The sequence below is a fragment of the Papio anubis genome, chromosome 14 (assembly GCF_008728515.1).
Source record: "Papio anubis isolate 15944 chromosome 14, Panubis1.0, whole genome shotgun sequence".
Classification (NCBI taxonomy): domain Eukaryota; kingdom Metazoa; phylum Chordata; class Mammalia; order Primates; family Cercopithecidae; genus Papio; species Papio anubis.
The window spans coordinates 75565912-75587635 of NC_044989.1; the positions used below are offsets into that span (position 1 = coordinate 75565912).

General features: G+C 37.9%; 1 long non-coding RNA gene across 4 annotated transcripts in view; it reads left to right on the plus strand.

Moving 5' to 3' along the window:
• Positions 1 to 21724, plus strand: part of LOC103877070 — a 43545-nt gene that overhangs the window by 11811 nt on the left and 10010 nt on the right. For 2 of the 4 annotated variants that reach the window (XR_002516752.2, XR_004178314.1), the window contains exon 5: positions 123 to 260. This is a non-coding gene — a long non-coding RNA (uncharacterized LOC103877070). Of the gene's footprint in view, positions 1 to 122; positions 261 to 5748; positions 5801 to 6934; positions 7359 to 21724 lie in introns of those variants that run through there. The other 2 variants (XR_004178315.1, XR_004178313.1) reach the window with 2 other exon arrangements.

Consider the following 21724-nt stretch of genomic DNA (forward strand, 5'->3'; position numbering starts at 1 on the left):
GATACCATGCAGGCACCTCTGCCAAGATCTCCTTACCCTTGAGGGCAATTTTCACCACTCTGACTCAGTCTTTTTCATGCTTATCTTTTTCCTGTTTCTCTCATTCCATTCCCCGAGTCCAGAAAATGGCAGGAACCTTTTGTTTCCCAGCTGCAGTGATCCATCTGACCCTTACTTGGTGCCACTCCATGAGGAAAAATGGAGCATTGAGAGAACTGGTACTACTCTTCTCCTTTTGGCCTCTTGCTTAGACTAACACAGTAAGTGAATAAAGGCTTGATTGTTGCTTTTGGTTTGGCTGTTTTCTTAATTGATCATCTTGACACCTCATAGCTCTTAACATCTACTCTATATATTCATAATGTACAGTTTTCAATTAAAAAATGAGACATGTAGAAACATGAAAATGATGGTGATACTCAAGAAGAAGGAAGACAAGGATGAGGAGAAAAATACAAATGAGACCCAACATTGTCTAAATGCTGTAATTAGCAGACAAGGACTTTAATGCAGCTGTTATAAATATGGTCAAGGACTTAAAGGAAAATATATGTAAAATTAATAAGCAAATGGAGAATATCCATAGCAAAAAAAAAAACTATATTAAAGAACAAATTTGAATTCTAGAACTGAAAAAATAAAATTATTGAAATAAAAATTTATTGACAACTATAGATTGAAAATAGCAAAAGAATCAGTGAATTTGAAAATAGATCAATAGAAATGATCTAATCTGAAGAATAGAGAAAAAATGATGGAATTAAAATGAACAGTCTCTCAGAGAACTATCAAACCATTTATCAAGCAGCTTAATGTATATGCAATTGGAGTCCTGGAAACAGAAGAGATAAAAAATTGAGCAGAAAAAATACTTGAAGAAATACTGAATGAAACTTATGACAGAAATCAATTAAAGATCCAAAATACTCCCACAAACCCCAATAAATATAAATGCAAAGAAAATCACATGAAGACATATCACAGTCATACGGATAAAATGGAAAGATAAAAAAGAAATTTTGAAAGCAACCAGAGAAACAATGATGTATTACACACAGTGGAAAATGGATGCAGATCTTGGTTGGCTTCTTATCAGAAACGATAAAGAATTGAAAACAATCAGTGCTTTCCTGGCAAAACCTATGCTATGACTCATATCTCAGTCATATTATAAGCTATAGCTAATAGATAGAAATCTGCTCTAATCACCCACACAAAGTGTCATTATAGAGACTAGGGCCAGGTTTCTTACTCATTATGGAAATATTAGAACAAATGAGCAATCTCTTAAGGGTGGACAATAAAATTCTAGGCTTGGAAAGGGACATAGTAGTTCCAGTCCATTTCTAGATAGGTAAATCTAAAGAGAGATGTAATCCAGAGGACTAAATGGGAGTAAACATAGAAATGTAGTGCACTGATGGAATAAAAGACAGGCAGATAATGAAGACACTGTGTAACCCAGATGTGCCCAAGTTATCTAGCCTTCTGCACTCATCCTCCTTTTAATATTCAAATAAAACAACTTAAATCCCATTCCAAGAGTGTTTGTGAACTCATGGTCAGCTTTTCTTCCAAATTCCTGCTGCTCTTACTGAATCATTGGCATTTATTCGCTATCTCACCTGCAACAGCCGCTATCCTCTCTCCTTCTCTCATAACTTCAAGGGTGGAACCGATCCCTTTTTTATTCATATACCTAAGTGCCACTAACTCAAGGCTATTGTAAGAAACAGCTTTACTCAAGATAATAGAGAATAAATTTTACACAAACTGGTAAAACTGAAAGTAATCAAAGCTTATACAAAAGGTGCAAGAACAAACAACAAACATCCACAACTCTTCCAGATTTACCAATTTACCAATCGTTAACATCTTGTCACATTAGCTTTGTCTCTTTTATTCTCTCTCTCTCTCTCTCTCTCACACACACACACACACACACACACACACACACAGACACACTTTTGGAATCATGTGGGAGTAAATTGCAGACATCAGGACATTTCATCCTAGGCATTTCAGCATATATAAAATAAGGCTGTCTCTTAACTACAATACAACTATTAAACTCAGGAAATATAATATTGATATAACAGTATTATTTAATATAGAGCTTATATTTATATTTTGCCTGCTGTTCCAATAAGGCCTTTGTACACATTTTTAAAAAATTCAAGATACAATCAGAATTATGCATTGCATTTAGTTGTTATGTCTCCTTAGTCTCCTTTAATTTGAAACAGTACTTTTCCTTTTTAATAACTTGATTTTTTTGAGGAGCATTGGCCATTCGTTTTGTAGAATGTCCCTCCATTTGGGTTTGTCTGATTGTTTTCTTAGAATGAGATTCAGGCTATACATTCTTGGTAGTCATACAATATAAGTTGTATTGTGTCCTGTTGGGGATCTTAGGTATATTCATATTTGAGAACCGCTGCCAACTAGCTCAAATTGCAGGCAACTTTTAAAATAACGCTTTTAATATTTGTGCTAAAGAAAACAACTATTAAGATTTCACTGGCCGGGCATGGTGGCTCACGCCTGTAATCTCAGCAGTTTGGGAGGTCAAGGTGGGTGAATCACGATGTCAGGAGATTGAGACCATCCTGGCTAACACAGTGAAACCCCGTCTCTACTAAAAATATAAAAAATTAGCCTGGCATGATGGCGGGTACCTGTAGTCCCAGCTACTCGGGAGGCTGAGGCAGGAGAATGGTGTGAACCTGGGAGGCAGAACTTGTAGGTAGTGAGCCGAGATTGTGCCACTGCACTCCAGTCTGGGTGACAGAGTGAGACTCTGCCTCAAAAAAAAAAAAAAAAATTTCACCATAAGCAGAGATTTATTCTAGACCCTTCATATATTATCTCATTTAAGTTTCATAATAATGCTTTACTATTATTCCATCTTCAAAAATGAGAAAACAGTCTCAGAGAAGTATAAGCCTACAAGCAGCAGAGATGGGAGTCAAACCCAGGTCCATATAACTCCAGAGTCAATGCTCAATTCATATTGTTTGGCTCTATGTCTCCACTCAAATTTCATGTCAAATTGTAATTCACAATATTGGTGGGGGGGCCTGGTGGGAGGTGGTTGACCATGAGGGTAGACTCCCTCCTTGCTATTCTCATGATAGTGAATGAGCTCTCACAAGATCTGGTTGTTTGAAAGTGTGTAGCACTTCCTCCTTCTCTCTCTCTCTCCCCACTACTTCAGCCATGTAAGACATGCCTGCTTCCCCTTCACCTTCTATCATGATTGTAAGTTTCCTGAGGCCTCCCCAGCCTTGCTTCCTGTACAGCCTATGGAACTGTGAGCCAATTAAACTTCTTTTCTTTATAACTTACCCAGTCTCAGGTATTCTTTATAGCAATGCTAGAACAGAAAATTGGTACCTGTAGTGGGACATTGCTATAAAAATACCTGAAAATGTGGAAGCAGCTTCAGAATTTGGTAATGGGCAGATGTTGAAACTCTTTGGAGAGCTCAGAAGAAGGTAGGAAGATGAGAGAAAGTTTGGAACTTCCTGCAGACTTGTTGACTGATTGTGACCAAAATGCTGATAATGATAGCGACAGTGAAGTCCAGGCTGATGTGGTCTCAGATGGAGATGAGGAACTTATGGAGAACTAAGTAAAGGTCACTGTTGCTATGCTTTAGCAAAGAGACTGGCAGTATTGTGTCCCTGCTTTAGGAATCCATGGAACTTTGAAGTTGAGAGAGATGATTTAGGGTATCTGGTGAAAGAAATTGTTAAGCAGCAAAGTGTTCAAGAAGTGGCCTGGCTACTTCTAACAGCATATGTTCATATGCTATGCATGAACAAAGAGATGATTTTAAAATGGAACTTCTATTTAATAGAGAAGTAAAGTATAAAAGTTTGGAAAATTTGCAGCCTGACTATGTGGTAGAAAAGAAAACCCCAAATTCAAGCCAGCTACAGAAATTTACATAAGTAAAGAGGAGCTGAATGTTAACAGCCAAGACAATGGGGAAAATGTCTCAAAGGCATTTTAGAGACCTTCTAGCTAGCCCCTCCCATCACAAGCCTGGAGACCTAGGAGGGAAAAATAGCTCCCTGGGCTGGGCCCGGGGTCCCACTGTCCTGTACAACCTCAGGACACCACTCCTTTTGTTCCAGCCACTCTAGCTGCAGCCATGGCTAAAAGGGTCCCAGATGTGTTTCAGGTCACTGCTCCAGAGGGTGCAAGCTGTGAGCCTTGGTGGTTTCCATATGATGTTAAGCCTGTGGGTACACAGAGGGCAAGATATGAGGCTTAGTGGCCTCTGCCTAGATTTTGGAGGATGTACAAAAACACCTGGATGTCCAGGCAGAAGTCTGCTGCAGGGGTGGAGCCCTCGTGGCGAGCCTCTACTAGGGCAGTACAGAGGAGAGATGTGGGTTTGAAGTCTCCACACAGAGTCCCCACTGGAACACTGCCCAGTGGAACTGTGAGTGAGGAGAGGACCACTGTTCTCCAGAATACAGGTGGTAGAGCTACTGACAGCTTGCACTGTGCACCTGGAAAAGCTACAGACACTCAACACGAGTCTATGAAAGCAGCTGTGGGGGCTGTACACTGCAGTCACAGGGGCAGAGCTACCCAAGGCCTTGCAAGTCCACCCCTTGCATCAGTGTTGCCTGGATGTGAGACATGAAGTCAAAGGAGATTGTTTTGGAACTCTGAGATTTAATGATTGACCTGCTGGATTTTGGACTTGCATGAAGCCTGTGGACCCTTTGCTTTGGCCAATTTCTCCCTTTTGGAATGGCAGCATTTACTCAATGCCTGTACCTTGATTGTATCTTGGAAGTGATCAACTTGTTTTTTACAGGCTCATAGGTGGAAGGGACTTGCCTTGTCTCAGATGAGCCTTTGGACTTGAACTTTTGAGTTAGTGCTGGAATGAGTTAAGACTTTGAGGGATGGTTGGGAAGACATAATTGTGTTTTGAAATGTGAGAAGAACTTGAGAATTGAGAGGGGCCATGGGTGGAATGATATGTTTGGGCTCTGTGTTCCCACCTAAATCTCATGTCAAATTGTAATTCTCAGTGTTGGAGGAATGGCCTGGTAGGAGGTGATTGAATCATGGAAGTGGACATCCCCCCTGCTGTTCTCATGATAGTGAGTGGTTCTCATGAGATCTGGTTGTTTAAAATTGTACATAACTTTCCCCTTCTCTCTCTCTTCCTCCTGTTCCAGCCATGTAAGATGTGCCTGCTTCTTCTTCACCTTCTGCCATGATTGCAAATTTCCTGAGGCCTCCCCAGTCATGCTTTCTGTACAGCCTGTAGAATTGTGAGCCAATTAAATCTATTTTCTTTATAAATTACCCTGTCTCAGGTAGTTCATTCTAGCAATGTGAGGACAGAATAATACATCAATCCACTCCTCTGTACCAAAGTAAGGTCATCCTGGAAATCTACCTTAAAACCAGTTAGGAGAGGATGAGTCACGGTCTACCTTGGGGGCAGAGCTAGAAGGAATAAAGCAGGAACATAGGTTGAGCAGAGCTTCTTTGCTGGGCACAAGTGCCCTTGAGTGAAGTGGAACAAAGAGGTTCCTAAAAGCCCCAAGTAAAAGTAACCAAGCAAGGCCCGGCCTTACTAGAGACATATTCATGTATAGTGGGAGTACTTGGAACTTCTGCTCCTAGGCATAGGCAAAAGTCTGTCTGTGCCACTCACCAATACATGAACAAGAATTTCAAATATGCTTAACAGGTGACTTTTTTTGCTTTCAGGAGAACAATGGGTCAACCTATAGGTGACTGAATAAACCATTAAAACAGCCAGGTAAAATCAGAATATAATACAGTGGCCTACAACATAAAAGACTGGGCTGGTCAAGACAGGTCTAGTTAATGTAAATGTCTACTAAGACCTCCCTCTCCAGTAATCAGATGCTTGCTTATGGAAAGGCGATCACAATGATCAATGTAGACAAGCTTTGACTAGGTTAAGATATTAGGAGAAGTAGAAGAGGCAATGTATAGGCTTCTTGGGATCCTAACTAAAAGACACTGGGACCAAGCCTTCAAAGAAACAATGTCAAGCTGGGAAAAAGAGGCCTCAGAATTGTGGAAGTCAAAAGACTAAAAATGCAGTACCAGCTGTTTACAGTAGGCCCACTGCCATCTCAAACCTACAGTAGGGCTTGAGCAGGCACATTGGCTTCAGGATCTGATTTTTATGATGGAGATGGCAAGAATAGGGTTGTAGCCTCTAAGATTAGGCCTACAAGTCACCTTAACAAGAGTAGTTGCTCTAATAATTGATTCTTTACGATAGACCAACAACTTGGGGATTCAATTATTCATTAAACAAATGTTTATCATGCACCTATTCTGTTAGGCAATTTTAGGTGCTGGAGATACATCAATAAAAAATAAGACAAATCTTATTGCTCTTATGTTGCTCATATTCCAGTGGAAAGAAAGAAAAAAATTATGATAAATAAATAAATTATGTTATATTAGCAAGTAATAATTAGTATGGAAAAAACAAACAATTGTAAGTGTGGAAGGAGTATGGAAATTTTAAATGGGATAGTCAGGGTAGGCTTCACTTAGAAGGTGACATTTGAGCAAAGAGTTTAATGATAAGGAAACATTGTGAATATCTTGGGAAAGAGTTTTGCAGGCAGAGATAACAGCCAGTGAAAAGACCCTGAGGCAAGAACGTGCTTTGGGCACAAGGCCTAGTTCATGCATCCAAACAAGAGGTTGGAGCAGTTTATTTCCTCTCTTTGAGGTCGGGATAGATTTTGGGAACTGATATGAACAGAGCCAGCAAGGCAGGAGTCAATATCCAGTAGCTATAAGGAGAAGTGGGGAATGCAGAGGCTGAGACTAGGACTGGACCTGAGAACAGTAGTATGAACTCTGCCACTTCTCACTCAAACTATTGTCTCCTTTTCTCTTTTTCCAGGATCTTCTTTCTGCCTAATCAACATGTTATTTGTAAGCATGAAATCTGACTTTATGAACTCTGTGATAATGTACAATGTTTTCAAATTGTTTCACTAAAGGAGTAATTATAAAGCCTTAATTGCTTATCTTTTATATCAAAACATTGAAATAACATTTAAATAGATCAAAGTGTTTACAGAAAGATGCAAATTGACTTTATCACAAGAATGTGCTAGAATCTGGACTTTGCCTTGGTATATAAGTCAGGCTGCCTGTTCAGTGCTACCTTAACTCCTGAAAAATAGGGACTCCTGCTCAAACTGAGGCTGTACATATCACAAACACCAATGAATGTGGTAAATAACACGTAATACTTTTGGCAACTAGTCAGTGCTTGTTCATTGTTACCCATAACTCAACATTTGCTCTTGTGGTAACACCACTCAGGCCCCAAGGAAATGCTTCAGTACATTTCTTGTTCTATGTGCTCAAAGTACAAAGTAACTGTTTCAATAATACTGTAAGGTTTATGGGTTATGCTGCTGTTGATATTGGACACAAATGGCTTTGAAGTCAAGAGAACTGGAGCAGTGAAAGTGGCTAGTTAAGTGAAAGGATAAATTAATTGACTTATCAAATCTCTGCTCTCAGATAGCATGCATACAATGATTTCTTGTGCAACGAACTATCATTTCTCTATAATGCTGAGTGTCTACATTTTTGCTTCTGTTTGATTTCATGTTTTCAGAGTTTCTCATATATTAGTATGAAATCCCAACAAATGCAAATGGCAGCTGAGGAATATTTTATAATATCAAATAATTCACATCACTTAAATTTTTATATATGTAGGTCTATACATAACTTTTGTAGTGCATAACACAAATTTTTACTTTGACAATTAGATGGATATGGTATATGATAATTGTGAATTCTTTCATGTAAAAAAGTTTGATAAGATTAATTTCAAAAAGTAAAATAAAAGTTGATATTCACCAGTTGTAGTTGTATTTCTTATATTTTAGGAGAAAATTTAATCTGAGAGCACATAATATAGTTTTAATTAATTTTTTACATTTGCTTTAATTAAGATTTTTAACTAAAATTTACACAGATTTTTAGAGTTCAAATATATGTCTCAGCTTTACATTCTCAAATCATTGCTATCAATAGAACAGGATTTTTCCAGAATGGAGACAAAAAAAAATGAATGTAATGAAATACATACATAGTAAATTTTAAATTATGTATGTCTTAATATTGTTGTTTATCCAAACATTGCCAGACTATTCACAGGCACCCAGATGCAGCAATAACTAAATGTAATCACTTTTGATATTTGATTCATTTAAATTAAAATCATAACTTTATACGTATTTTTTGATTTTATCTTTATGAAGATACATTTGTCAAGATTAGAAGTAACATTTTATTCAATGATTGGTTTATAACTTTTACATATTTAAACAAAATATATGTTCCTCCATTTGTACTCTTGCCCTCGGCCTTTGAAATATTAGGACAGCTTCTCCACTGGCCTTCTATCTACAGGATTTTTCAGTATGATGATATGAAGCCCAGGGCTCCACATATAATTTTTGAAGAGATCATCACAAACAAGTCACACTCTGGGTGTGAAATATACATTATTTAGATCCCAGAAGAATCAGATTTGGGGATTCCTTCACCTAATGGTAGCTTGTTAGAACAGTGGCTCTGTAATGAAAAGGGGTGAGGACCTGGTGTTACAAGTCTCAGGTCTATGTCCCAGCCTCATTAGTTACTTCCTTTGTGATCTTAGACACAATAACTCACTTAGAACATCAATTTCTTCATCTACATGGTAATCAAGTGCTACTAAATAAGATGACATGTAAAAGCACACAGAACAGAAGAAAATATTGCATTTTGATAGTTGGATTAATAGCCAATCCCAGAAGCAATTTGTGGCAAACACTGTGTGTGCTTGTTTACCTGATGGGCATTTTCTGGCTCTTTGCCCTGTAGTGCTAAAACAGGAAAGAATATTTCAAACACACACAAAAGGGTAAAAAATAGTAGAATAAGTTTTGAATGACTTACCTATACTCCTCTAGTCCTCTCCTTTCCTATGGAGAATTTTGAAGCAAATTTCAGATGTTGTGTTATTAAATTAATAAGTATACTTTTTTATTTCAGGAAGTCTTTTTACTACATAAGAATTAACATATTTTAGAGTTTGCCTTTGGCATAGATCTTAGGTCTGACATTTGGCAGTTTTTCAAAAGTCTTTCTTTCTTTCTTCTCATCAGAGACTCTAGAAATGAATTGAGCAGAGAGTTAATAGATTATCACCTATGTCACCTGAACACATAGCACTAGTGTCAGTGCTCTTTGGGCATTCCGTAATTTCTAGTAATTGTCACTCTAGCATTATTTCTTCATGCTAAGCATTGTCAACAGAAACGCCAATAGAGTCAATTTCTATACCTGCTGGGTTATTAAACATTTTATATGTGGTTGATTTCTCTCTAATTACTAGCAGTAAAACTCCTATTAAAATAGAAAGCTTATTTGTATGCATGTTGTTTCACAAACTGCAGGGTACAGAACAAATTAAGACACTCTCTTCTGCTTCCCAGAGAGCTAGTGCATTAGCTTCTTACTGCTGCTGTAACAAACTGTCACAAATACAGTGGCTTGAAACAACACAAATTTATTATCTTATGGTACAGAAGGTCAGAGTTTAAAGTGGGTTGGCAGGACTGGGATCCTTCTGGTAGGTCTAGAGGAGAATCTGTTTACTTGGCTTTTCTAGAAGCCACATACATTTCTTGGCTGTTGGCCTCTTCCTCCATCATCAAAGCAGCAGCATAGCATCTTCTGTCTCTGTTTCTGTTTATCACATTGCCTTCTGTCTTTTATCTTCCTTCCTCCCTTTTATGAGGACCCTGGTGGTTACATTGAACCCACTCAGATAATCCAGAATAATCTCTTCATCTCAAGATATTTGATTTAATCACACCTACAAAGCTCTTTTCTTTTCTTTTTCCTTTTTTTTTCTTGAGACAGAGTCTCTCTCTATCCCCAAGGCTGGAGTGCAGTGGTGTGATCTCCACTCACTACAGCCTCCATCTCCCAGGTTCAAGCGATTCTCATGCCTCAGCCTCCCGAATAGCTGGGACTACAGGCGTGCACCACCACACCTGGCTAATTTTTGTATTTTTAGTAGTGACAGGGTTTCCCCATGCTGGCCAGGCTGGTCTGGAACTCCTGACCTCAGGTGATCCATCCACCTCAGCCTCCCAAAGTGCTGGGATTACAGGCATAAGCCACTGCATCTGGCCTTCTTTTCTTTTAAATGTAAGAAAACATTTCATAGATTTTGGGGATTTGAGTATAGACATCTTTGGGAGACCATTATTCAGCCTACCACACTCAGCCAGCTTAGGGATAGAGAAAAAGTGAAAAGGAAGGATAAAGCAAGCAAGAAAAACAGAGGGAGGCAGCTGGTGGAGAGATGACCACAGGTTTGCAGCAAGTTGGTGCAGAGAAGCAAGAGAAGCATCCCTAGGTGTCTGACTTGTAGAAAAGTGCTATGGCTTGAATGTGTCTCCTAAAAGTTTTTGTGTTGGAAACATAAGCCCTCTACCTTATGAATAGTTTAACAAATTAATGAGGGCTCTTCCCTCGTGAATAAATTAATGTCACTATCACAGAAGTGGGTTCCTTGTTGAGAGAGTAGCTTTGTTTCAAAAGTGGGCTCTGACTTTCTTGTTCTTGCCCTCTTGTCATATGATGCCCTGTGCCATGTTATGACACAGCAAGAAGGCCCTCATCAGATGCCAGTGCTATGCTTTTGGACTCCCCAGCCTCCATAACTGTACACTAAATACATTTCTTTTCTTTATATGCTATCCCATCTGTGGTATTCTATTATAGCAACAGAAAATGGACTAAGACAGAAGGTACTCTTCAACAGCTGACAAATTAGTGGATGGAACCTTCTATCTACAACCTGCTGAAAGCTTTAGAAAAGTGAAAAAATCACAGAGAAATGCAGGAATAAGGACTGTTTCGGTGTTTTTTTTCCTGTGGGTACATATATTCTTAATATTTATAAATGTGCCTTTTAACGATGAATAATTTTTATAATATTTGTTTATTCTGAGTGTATGCAAACATTTAGACCCTAAGAACCCTAAAATAAAAATAAAAATATTAGCCAGGTGTATTAGTCTTCTAGGGCTGTCATAACAAAATAGCACAGACTGGGTAACTTAAATGAGAGAAATTTATTTCTCACAGTTCTAGAGGCTGGAAGTTCAAGATCAAGGTGTCAGTTTTGGTTTCTCCTGAGGTCTCTCCCCTTGGCTTGCAAATAGCTGCTTTCTTGCTATGTCCTCATATGGTCTTTTCTTTGATGTCTCTTCCCTTTTTTTTTTTTTTTTAAAGGGACACCATTCCCATTGGATTAAAGCCCCACCTACATGATCTCATTTAACATGAATTATCTCAAGGGCCTTTTCTCCAAACACAGCTACTTTGGGAGTTAGGCTTCAACCTATATATTTGAGAGGAACACAATTATTCTGTAACATCAGGAATCAGCATGTGCTGGATAAGACAATCTTCCAGATACTATGTTTGGTACTGAGAGTACATATCAGATAACATTGTAGTAAGTACAGTTTGAAAGAGACAATTACTAAAATGGAACAAATAAAGTGAAGGCCTAACTACAAACCATCCAGCAATGCCTGCCTCCATAGTTGGAGTGCTCTGAGCAGAAAGAAACACAAGTGCAAAGGTCCTGAGAAGGAGAAGATGCTTAGTAGAGTTGAGGAGCAGAGAGAAGATCTCTCTAACTGGACATGGGACAAGAGGGAGGAGGGTAGGAAGGTAATTTTTTATTAATAGGGAAAAATCATGTGGGGCTTTGCAGGACATGGTAAGGACTTTAGGTTTTTATTTTATGCAGAAAATAAAATTTTATCTGATTGCCACAGTGTGGCTGATGAACTTGGGGTGGAGTGGTAAAAGAGCATCTAGGAGACTGTCTATGAGGCTACTGTGTTTCTTCAGATGGGGGGAAGAGATGGTTTACACCAAAGTCATAACAGTGTAGTGGTATTCAATGGTCATATTTGTAATGTATTTTGAAGGTGATCTGAAGGGGCTTACTACTAAATTTAAATTGGGGTGTGAAGAAAAAGAAAAAACTCAAGCTTGTAGAAAAAGCCCTAGAGAACCTATTTTGAGAGCTGATTTGGCATGAGATGCCCAAAGGAGATAATAATGCAGAGTGCCCCCTCCACTGAAGATCAGGACTGAAGACTGGGGCTACTGGGCAGATTGTGGAGAAACTAGGAAAATAGTTATCTTCCTTAAAATGGAATTAGAATGTGATTTTCCAAGTATATTTAATTCCTGAAGAGGGAGAGACTGACTATAGGGATAAACTGGGTTGCACTCTTCATAGCTATGCAGTAATTGTACATGTCAGCCACAGCAAGAGTTATGCCATGATCTCCTGTGATATTGTAGTGGATAAAATGGAAAAGTATAGCATAGACAATATAAAGATTTGTAATTTATTGAGAAAATTTGCTCCAAATGACAAATAACTCAACTGCAGCTTAGAAGTACCTTTCTTACAACTATAGAAACCTGCCCGTAGCTTAGATGAGAACATAGAGGGCTTGCTCATTAAATTTGTGTATGATATGAAGCTGCAAAGAGACATGAATACATAAAAGACAAAATCATGACCCCAAACCATTTGCATTTATATCTAAAAAGTTTAATTTAATGAGGATTTATGTAAGGTCTTGTACATGGTCCAAAAAAGCCCCACAAACAACTGAACAAATGCAAGTGTGGAGAGTCATGAGTGGACAGACACAGCCATAAAAGACATAGCAGTTTTAGCATTCAGAGAGGCCAATATTAGCCTGCAGTGTGATATGGCTGCCAAATAAATTAATGCAATCCCAGGTGGTATGCATGATATATTATCCAGGATATATATATATACACCAGTCAGACCACATTTAATCTCTTTGAAGTCACAACTTAAGAACATCGACAAATGGAAATAAAGTTTAACCGAGAGAGAGACTGAAAAACACATCTAAGATATGGAAGACCTAGGTTAGGTTTAATTCATTCAACAAATATTTGCTGTATGATTAGTTTGTGTCAGGTGTCTTTATAGGCCCAGGAGCTACAGTGGGAAAAAATTGCTCATAAAAGGATGAGATTCTAGAAAGGAGTAATAGCTAATAACTGCTATGTAGAAGAGATATAAGATGTATTCTGGATGGATCGAAGGAGAAGATGTTATAATGATTAGGAGCTTTGGGAAAATCTAATTTTAATATTTAAAAACTAACAAAATCCTTAACAGCTTTCTAAGAAAAATGAATTATTTTGACATAGTAAGTTCTCTTTTACTAGACTTGTTAGGAAAAATAGGAAGCCATACATTTAATCTTTCCTAAAGGCGTTTTATATGCACATTTTAGAAAAGTAGAAGTACAAAAAGAAATAAAAATCACCCTTAATTCAATAACTTTGTAGTAGTCATTATTTCTCCCCCTTTCTCTAAATATGTGTCTCCTTACACACACACACACACACGACTAATCCTATAACTCTATTTACATATTAGATGGTTGAGATCTTCCTCTGACATAGCTTTATGTTCCTTTTTACTAAACATTATAAGTATTTCCATAACACTTAAAGTTCTCTGTGAATATCATATTAATGATGGAACAATATTATATCATATGTGCCATGGATGTTTAAACCATTCCTCTGGCACTGGAAATTTATGATGTTTTAATTTATTTGGTCCTAAATGATTCTGTGGTATCTTTGTGCTCACTGTGCTCTCATCTTATTATTTACTTGGAACAGAGTTAGGAAAGTGTAATTACTATGCAAAAAGCTATGGGATTTTTTAAGATTTTAGATGTAAGTTATAAAATTAATTTCAGAAATATTAAACCCATTTACACACCTATTAGCTTGAGAATTCCAACCTCACCTCACTCTTAGCCAACATTATTTTTTTTAATCTTTTCTAATTTCATGGGCAAAAATTAGTGTTACATTTTAATTTACTCTGCTTAGATGACTAATGAGGTTGAACATGTACTTCAGATGCTTATTAACTACTTGTCTTTTCTGTAAGTTTTCTTATGCACAAGTTTTCCAATGGGGGTGTAGAATTTTCCCATTGATTTGAATATACTCTCTATACAGTAAGAATATTACTTTTTAAATCTTTATTATGTCTTTGTGGCAATTTTTCTTCCTTGTTTTCCTTCTTTGGTTTTGATTATTATGTTTACATAGAAGAGAAAAATATTGATAAATTTGATGATGAAAAATAAGATTTAGTGAATATTATAAAATAATATCAAAACAAAATGCATAAACCTTTGAGACATCGAATCAAATGTTTCCAACAAAATATTAACATGCCTAATATTTAACACTTCAAACAAATCTATTAAAATACCAAAATGCAATAAATAGGTCCTGAAAGAACAAAAACACATAATGAATCCAAGAAACAGTTTAATCTCTATAGCAATGAAATAAATCAAAACAAAACATCAACGATGAAATTTCATCTATCATATTATCAAATATTAAAATAAATGATAATACTACTGTCTGCATGGTGATACAGATGTATGCAAATTTTGGGAAAGCATTTTGGTAATATGCTATATATTAAGAACTTCAAAATATTCTCATTTTTGTTTCAGTAAGTGTAGTTTTGGAAAATTGTATTGAATCAGAGACATGACATAGGCATGTTTATTGCATCATGATCTGTAAGCAGTCTACATGTGTAATATAAAGAGATGATTTAAGTAAATTATGTTTATAAAGTGAAATATGAAGTAAATCTGTTTATAAAGTGAAATTTCATGCTGCTAATGAGTGAGACTATCATTTTGGAAATCAAAATAGGACAGCTGAGAAAACATTCAGTAAAATGTTGAAAGATAAAACTGTGGATATCCCTCGAAAGTAGAAGAAAAAGGAGACAAATATATGGAAATCCTGGAATCTGTTTGGGAAGGCTAACATTCAATTAATAGATTTCCAAAAGGAAGAATAAGTAAATTAGTGGGAAAGGAAATCACCAAGGAGTAAAAAATGCAAGGACATTTTCCAGAACTAAAAGATATTTGTTTCCAGATTTCTGGGCCCTCATGGCCATCATAATGAATGGGAGGGGTATGTGGGGAAGAGACCCACACCAACATAATCATGACATTTCAGAACACTCTGGAGATAAAGATCGTAAATATTTCCAGAGAGCCCCTTTGCCTGGAACAAGAAGGCAGCAGATTTTTCTCAACAACAACAACACTGGATTCTAGAAGACAAAAATGCCTTGGAAAATCTGAGAGAAAAGAATCTTCGATCTAGAGTTCTGTATCCAGCCAAACTATCAATCATACAGAATAGTAGAGTAATGGCATTTTTTTGGCCAGCAAAATTTCAAAAAATATACCTACATTTATCTTCATTGAAATCCTCTCAAGAAACTACGAGAGGCTGTTTTGTACCAAAGCTAGGATTTATAGTAAGAGAAAAGCATAGAGTTCAGGAAGCAAAGGTCTCTAACAGGAGGGAGGCAAGCAAAATCCAAGAATGATGGCAAGGTAGCTGCCACAGGTCAGCTGTGCAGTAGGCAAAAGGGAAGCCTGTCTTAATAACATTGGGCAGACAGAGAAACTCTCGATGGATATCTCTTTCCATTTATCATAATCACCACTACTCCTTATAAATTTCCCAACTGTGATCGGCTACCTAATAGATTTGAACGTGAAGAACATTGTGGTAAGAGGTGTTTTATGTAATTGTTGAAGAGTATCAGAAGACTAAGAGATTAAAAGAAATGAAGAAAAAATTTCAATGAGGCAACATTAACTCCAAGATAAAGAAAAAGGTAGTAATAACCGTTGCTATTTTTTTTTATATTTTATTGACTACTTCCATCGTATGACTTAATGTTCTCAGCCCTTTTACACATATTATCTCATTTAATTGTAAATATCACCTTAGCAAGTTGGTACTATTGATATCCCCATTATTCAGGAGGGAAAAAATAGGAAGACTGGCCTGAGGTGCCAGAATGGGATTCAAGCAGCCTGTTAGGCTCTGAACTGCCTCTCTAAGAAAGCAAATGTAATCACAGCTTTCAATTTCATTTGGCAGTGAGCAATATTTGCATAGTCAAAATGATAAAACCACTGAGTACAGATTGAACCAAAACTGTCATGTAATCATATCAGGAGGATGAGGGAGTGGAAAAAACTAACAAAAAACTCTGCCTGCAATAAAAGTCAATAAATAACACCTAAACACACACATATGTGTGCATATATATGTACATATGTGTTCATGTGTGTATTTACGTATTTATGAACTTCCTGTTATTGCAGGTGATATATGTGTATATATATGTATATATGTGTGTATGTGAATAATATGGAGGAAAATATTGGAAGAAAAAAATTGAGAGTAATAGCTTCTAGTAGCGACTTAGCAGCATTTGATTTTTAATTTAAAACTATGTGCGTATATTACACACACATACATATCTATACCTATAATGTATCTATATCTATGTATATTTCATGCTGACAAAGATTTTTAAAAGTCTTGGTCATGGTTAATAGCCTGTGGACCTGAGTGCACCTCTGCTCTTCTCGCTGTCTGGAACCTCCCCTGCCTCTCAAACCTACCTACAACCCCACAATCTAAAGGGTGCAGGTGTCTTAGAGCCTGGGACTCCAGGACTCCCTCTACTCCACAGCCAGCCTGGCATGGACCTCATCCCCATTGGGTCTGTGCTTATGTCCTCCTAGTTGTTAAATATTTCTTAATATTATCCTTGCTTATGAAATTACATTAAATGAAAAAAGAAGATACAAATTACGTCTATAAAGTCAATAAAAATGGGTTTATGTGGGAAATAATATATTGTTTTACTCTTTATACTTGTCTGGATTTTAGAAGTATTTCACATAAAAAGCACAGATTAATTTTAAGACTGACAACAAATGTAACAAAAAGTACAAAATGAAACTCATAGATGGGTAAAGTCATTGATCCATAATGTGCCTAACTATGCCTCTGCATTACAGAAGCTGGTACAGGCCAATCCTCACTTTCATAAATAGCCCCTGAAATCATTTGAAAGGCAAATGTTTGCATCAAAGTATGGACATAAGTGTTATGAAAGGGATCTTCAGCCTAGATAATTTAAACTAATTAAAAATCTCTATTTATCACCCTTACGATTATAGGAAAAGACAACCTCCTTTGGACCCAGGAGGCCAGGTAGACAGATGACAGCTTTCATGAGTGCCCGGTCAGATAGGAGGGAGGAGCCAATAGTCCTAGGCCGGGTTAGACGGTTGGCCACTCTCAATCATTAAATCCTTGTTCAGCTGTATTAGATATACAGAGCAGGGCAAGAAGTGGTCTAATTTGTTTAATTTTCCCAGCCCAACAGAAAGACAAGTTACATCTTAAATTGCTCCCCTGTCTGCCAGCATATATGAGTTCTTACTGCAGGCTGCCTATAACTTCTCTTCATGACCCTTTGACCTTTCTGAGCCCAAAAGTCTGCTCCAGAGCCAGATGCCCACAGTGTCCAATGCCAGAGCCCCTTTATCCGGATGAAGATAGGCTGACCAACGGTCCCATCTCGCTCTTGCTTGGGCCTGGGTGGAAAGAGAGTTTCCAGGATATGAGATTTTCAGTGCCCAAATCCATCTTGGGCAAACTAGGATGAGTTGGTCACCCTAGCTGGAGGTCACCCTAGCTGTGGATTATTATTGGATAAGATGTAACTGTCATCCACTGGGGCTGTAGAGGAGGGGATCAATGGGTGTCTCTGCTAGGTGACCAAGGCCTACCTGTGAACACTCTCTGTCCCCTTAACTTTTTCCAGAGGGACAGTGGGTGGAAGACAGAGCCCTCTCCATGAGAGTGAGAAATTACCTTTCCTTAAATGAGAAGTGAAGGAAAGGTCAGCTGACACAGGGGGCAGCTTTTAAATATTACATGCAAGACCAAAAGCTTCAGGGGCCTGAAGTAGTGGTTGGGAACTCAAATGGACAGAGGGAGTGGTAGAGATCATAGCAACCTAAGAAGCCTCTCTGAGGGCAGGTGATCCTCAGCTCCCACTGAGATCTCAAGTTGGAAACAGGATCTAGTTTGGTAGATCTTCCCATTTTTTAGGGGAAGCCAGTAACCAGAATTTGTATGTGATATTGCAACTTTTCAACGTGGAAGACCAATTCGAAAACGTGTAAGCACTGTGCAGTGTTTCTCAACTCACGTCTGTGAGTAACTGTGATGCATGCTCTCTGCAAAAGTAAGATGTGTGTCTCAGTTACACTAATTAAGCGTTCACCATGTGGTATAGAAGAGACCTGGAGTGAGGATCAGAGAATATCCACAAGACTTGCCATTCGGCGTCAGCTGCTTTGCATTCTGGTTCTCTCTCTCCTTTTCTCTCCAGGTGTGCAAGTCACTCCACCTCCCCCCAACTCCCCCCATCCAAGTACTGGGCATAGTAAATGGGAGAGATCTTCTTTGATTTGTTTCTTTGCTTCTTCCTCATCTCTCCCTCACCCAACCAACTTTGAATATTGAACTGGCCATTTCTCTCTAAGGTGGCACATGGCATTAGAGCAATTAGAAAAGTTCAAACTTATGGGTTCATTATTAGTATCTTGCAGTTTAGAAATTCCTGCTGCAGAATCAAATTCCCTGGGCTCCTATTTGGCCTTTAAAACCAATACTCTATCTAGACACAACGAAGGGGAACAACCTTGGCTGGGGCTTACTAATGGGGAAGAGCAAGTCCCTAGAGCTGTTGGTGTCTAAGGGCACATTCTACGACTCCTGATTAGTGACTCAGAAATTAATTTTTGTTTTGTAGATTAAAGTAGCTTTTGTAAATTAACACATATAAGCCTTCTGGCATATCAGTGAAGGGGGAATCCACCCAGCACTGAACTACCGAGTTCTAGCAGCACCGAAATGCCCAAATAGTGTGAGAAGTTAGGAAGGTCCCAAGGACAGTGCTTCTGAAAGTCTCATCTGAAGCTCACTTGCATCAAATGAAGCATTTCAGGAGGTATTTAAAAAATACAGCTTCAAGGCTGGGCACGGTGGCTGTAGTCCCGGTACTTTGGGAGGCCGAGGCGGGAGGATCACCTGAGGTTGGGAGTTCAAGACCAACCTGACCAACATGGAGAAACCTTGTCTCTACTAAACATACAAAAATTAGCTGGGCAAGGTGGTGCATGACTGTAATCCCAGCTACTTGGGAGGCTGAGGCAGGAGAACCACCTGAATCCGGCAGGCAGAGGTTGTGGTGAGCCAAGATCATGCCATTGCACTCCAGCCTGGGCAACAAGTGCGAAACGCTGTCTCAAAAAAATAAATAAATAAATAAAAATAAAAATACAGATTCACGGGCCTAACTCTCAACCTATTGAATCACATTATGTAATCGGAAGGCCCAGGACTCAACTTTAACAAGCTCCCCACATCGTTCTCATGCACAATGCATTAGAAGACCCACCGCTACAGGGCCTTTATTTCTGATTTCTAAGCAGCCACCAAAGCCTCAGATTCCAGGCTGGCAAAGCAGGATGGAGGTTAGTCTTGTCTCACCTTTTGGTCAGATAAAAGAGACTAATAATAAATAGGATAAAAGAATACAAGGGAAGAGGAACCACTCATATGAGAATTAGAAAATCATGTTTGAAATGAGGGCAGTTTTCAAAGAGCCAATTATGAAAGGAGACAGCCCAGTCTCATAACCGCAAGGAATTCTGAAAGGAAGGCAAGATTTATTTCAAATGTACCTCATGTCAAGAACTCCGCTAGGCAGTGACATTCATTACTTCAGCAACATTTACTGAACACCTATATATAAAAAATTCAAGCCAAAATACGTTACATAGAATATATAGGGTAATTTAATATTGATAACCTGAAGATATAACAGTCATTATACTTTCTGTGCAAATAGCCTATGCTGTTAGTAATATACGTGCAAGCAGAAAGACAATATATATTTTGACATACCATCAATCAATCTGGTAAACTAAGTAGATAAAACTTAATGTTAGAGAACTTTAATAATGTGACCAATAGGTTGGAGTTACTAGATACATGGCAAAGCATATAACCTAAAACAGATGATCTATGTGTGTCCTCAAACATTGATAGTGTAAATAGGCGCAGTTTTTCCAGAGGGAAATTTGGTAGTGTGTATCCAAAATCTTTGAAATGTGAGTATCTTTAATCTTGAAATTTTATACCTGAGAATTTTTACTATGGAGAAAGATGTATGCACAAAGGTGGCAGCTGAAACATATACAAGTCCCAAAAATGGGGGACTCCTCAAATAAATCAGTGCCTTTGGCATACAGGCATACCTCATTTTATTGTGCTTTAATTTTTTTGAGCTTCGTAGGTATTGCATTTTCTACAAATTGAAGGTTTGTGGCAACCCTGTGTTGAGCAAGTCTATCAGCACCATTTTTCCAATAGCATGTGCTCACATGTGTAACATTTTAGTAATTCCCATAACATTTCAAATGTTTTCATTATTATTATATCTGTGATGATGATCTGTGACCAGTGATCTTTGATATAACCGTTGTATTTGTTTTGGAGTGCCACGGACTGCACCCATATAAGACAATAAAGGCCAATTAATAGTTCTACAATGGCCTCTAAGTGTTCAAATGAAAGCAAGAGTTACACATCTCCCACTTTAAATCAAAAGCTGGAAATGACTAAGCCCAACAAGAAAGGCTGGTCAAGAGTAAAGACAGGCCAATAGCTAGGCCTCTTGGACCAGTCAGCCAAGTTATAAATGCAAAGGAAAAGTTCTTGAAGGAAATTAAAAGAGCTTTTCCAATGAATACACAAGTGATAAGAATGCAAAACAGCCTTGTTGCTGATATGAAGAAGGTTTTAGTGGTCTGAATAGAAGGTCAAACCAGCAACAAAATTCTCTTCATTCAAAACCTAATACAGAGCAAAGTTCTAACTCTCTCCAGTTCTGTGAAGACTGAGAGAGGTGACAAAGCTGCAAAAGAAAAGTTGGTGGCTAGCTGAGGTTGGTTTCTGAGGTTTAGCGAAAGAAGCTACCTCCAGAACATAAAAGTGCACAGTGAAGCAGCAAGTGCTGATGTAGAAAAGCTGCAGCAAGTTATCCAGAAGACCTAGCTGAGACATTGATGAAGATGGTCACATTAACAACAGATTTTCAATGTAGACAAAACAACCTTCTATTAGAAGATGCCATCTAAGGCTTTCATAGCTAGAGAGGAAAAGTCAATGCCTAGTTTCAAAGCTTCAAAGAACACGCTGACTCTTTCGTTAGGGGCTAATGCGGTTGGAGACTTTAAGTTGAAGCCAATGCTCATTTGCCATTTGGAAAATTCTGGGGTGTTTAAGAATTATGCCAAAGCTACTACTCCTGTCTGCTATAAATGAAGAAACAAAGCCTGTATGACAGCATGTTTGTTTATGGCATGGTTTACTAAATATATTGAGCCCACTATTGAGATCTATTGCTCAGAAAAAAAATCCTTTTGAAATATTACTGCTCACTGACAGTGCATCTGGTAACTTAAGAACCCTGAGATATACAAGGGAATTAACGTTTTCATGCCTAACACAATATCCATTTCACGGCCCATGGATCAAGGAATGATTTAGACTTTCAAATCTACTATTTAAGAAATACATTTTGTAA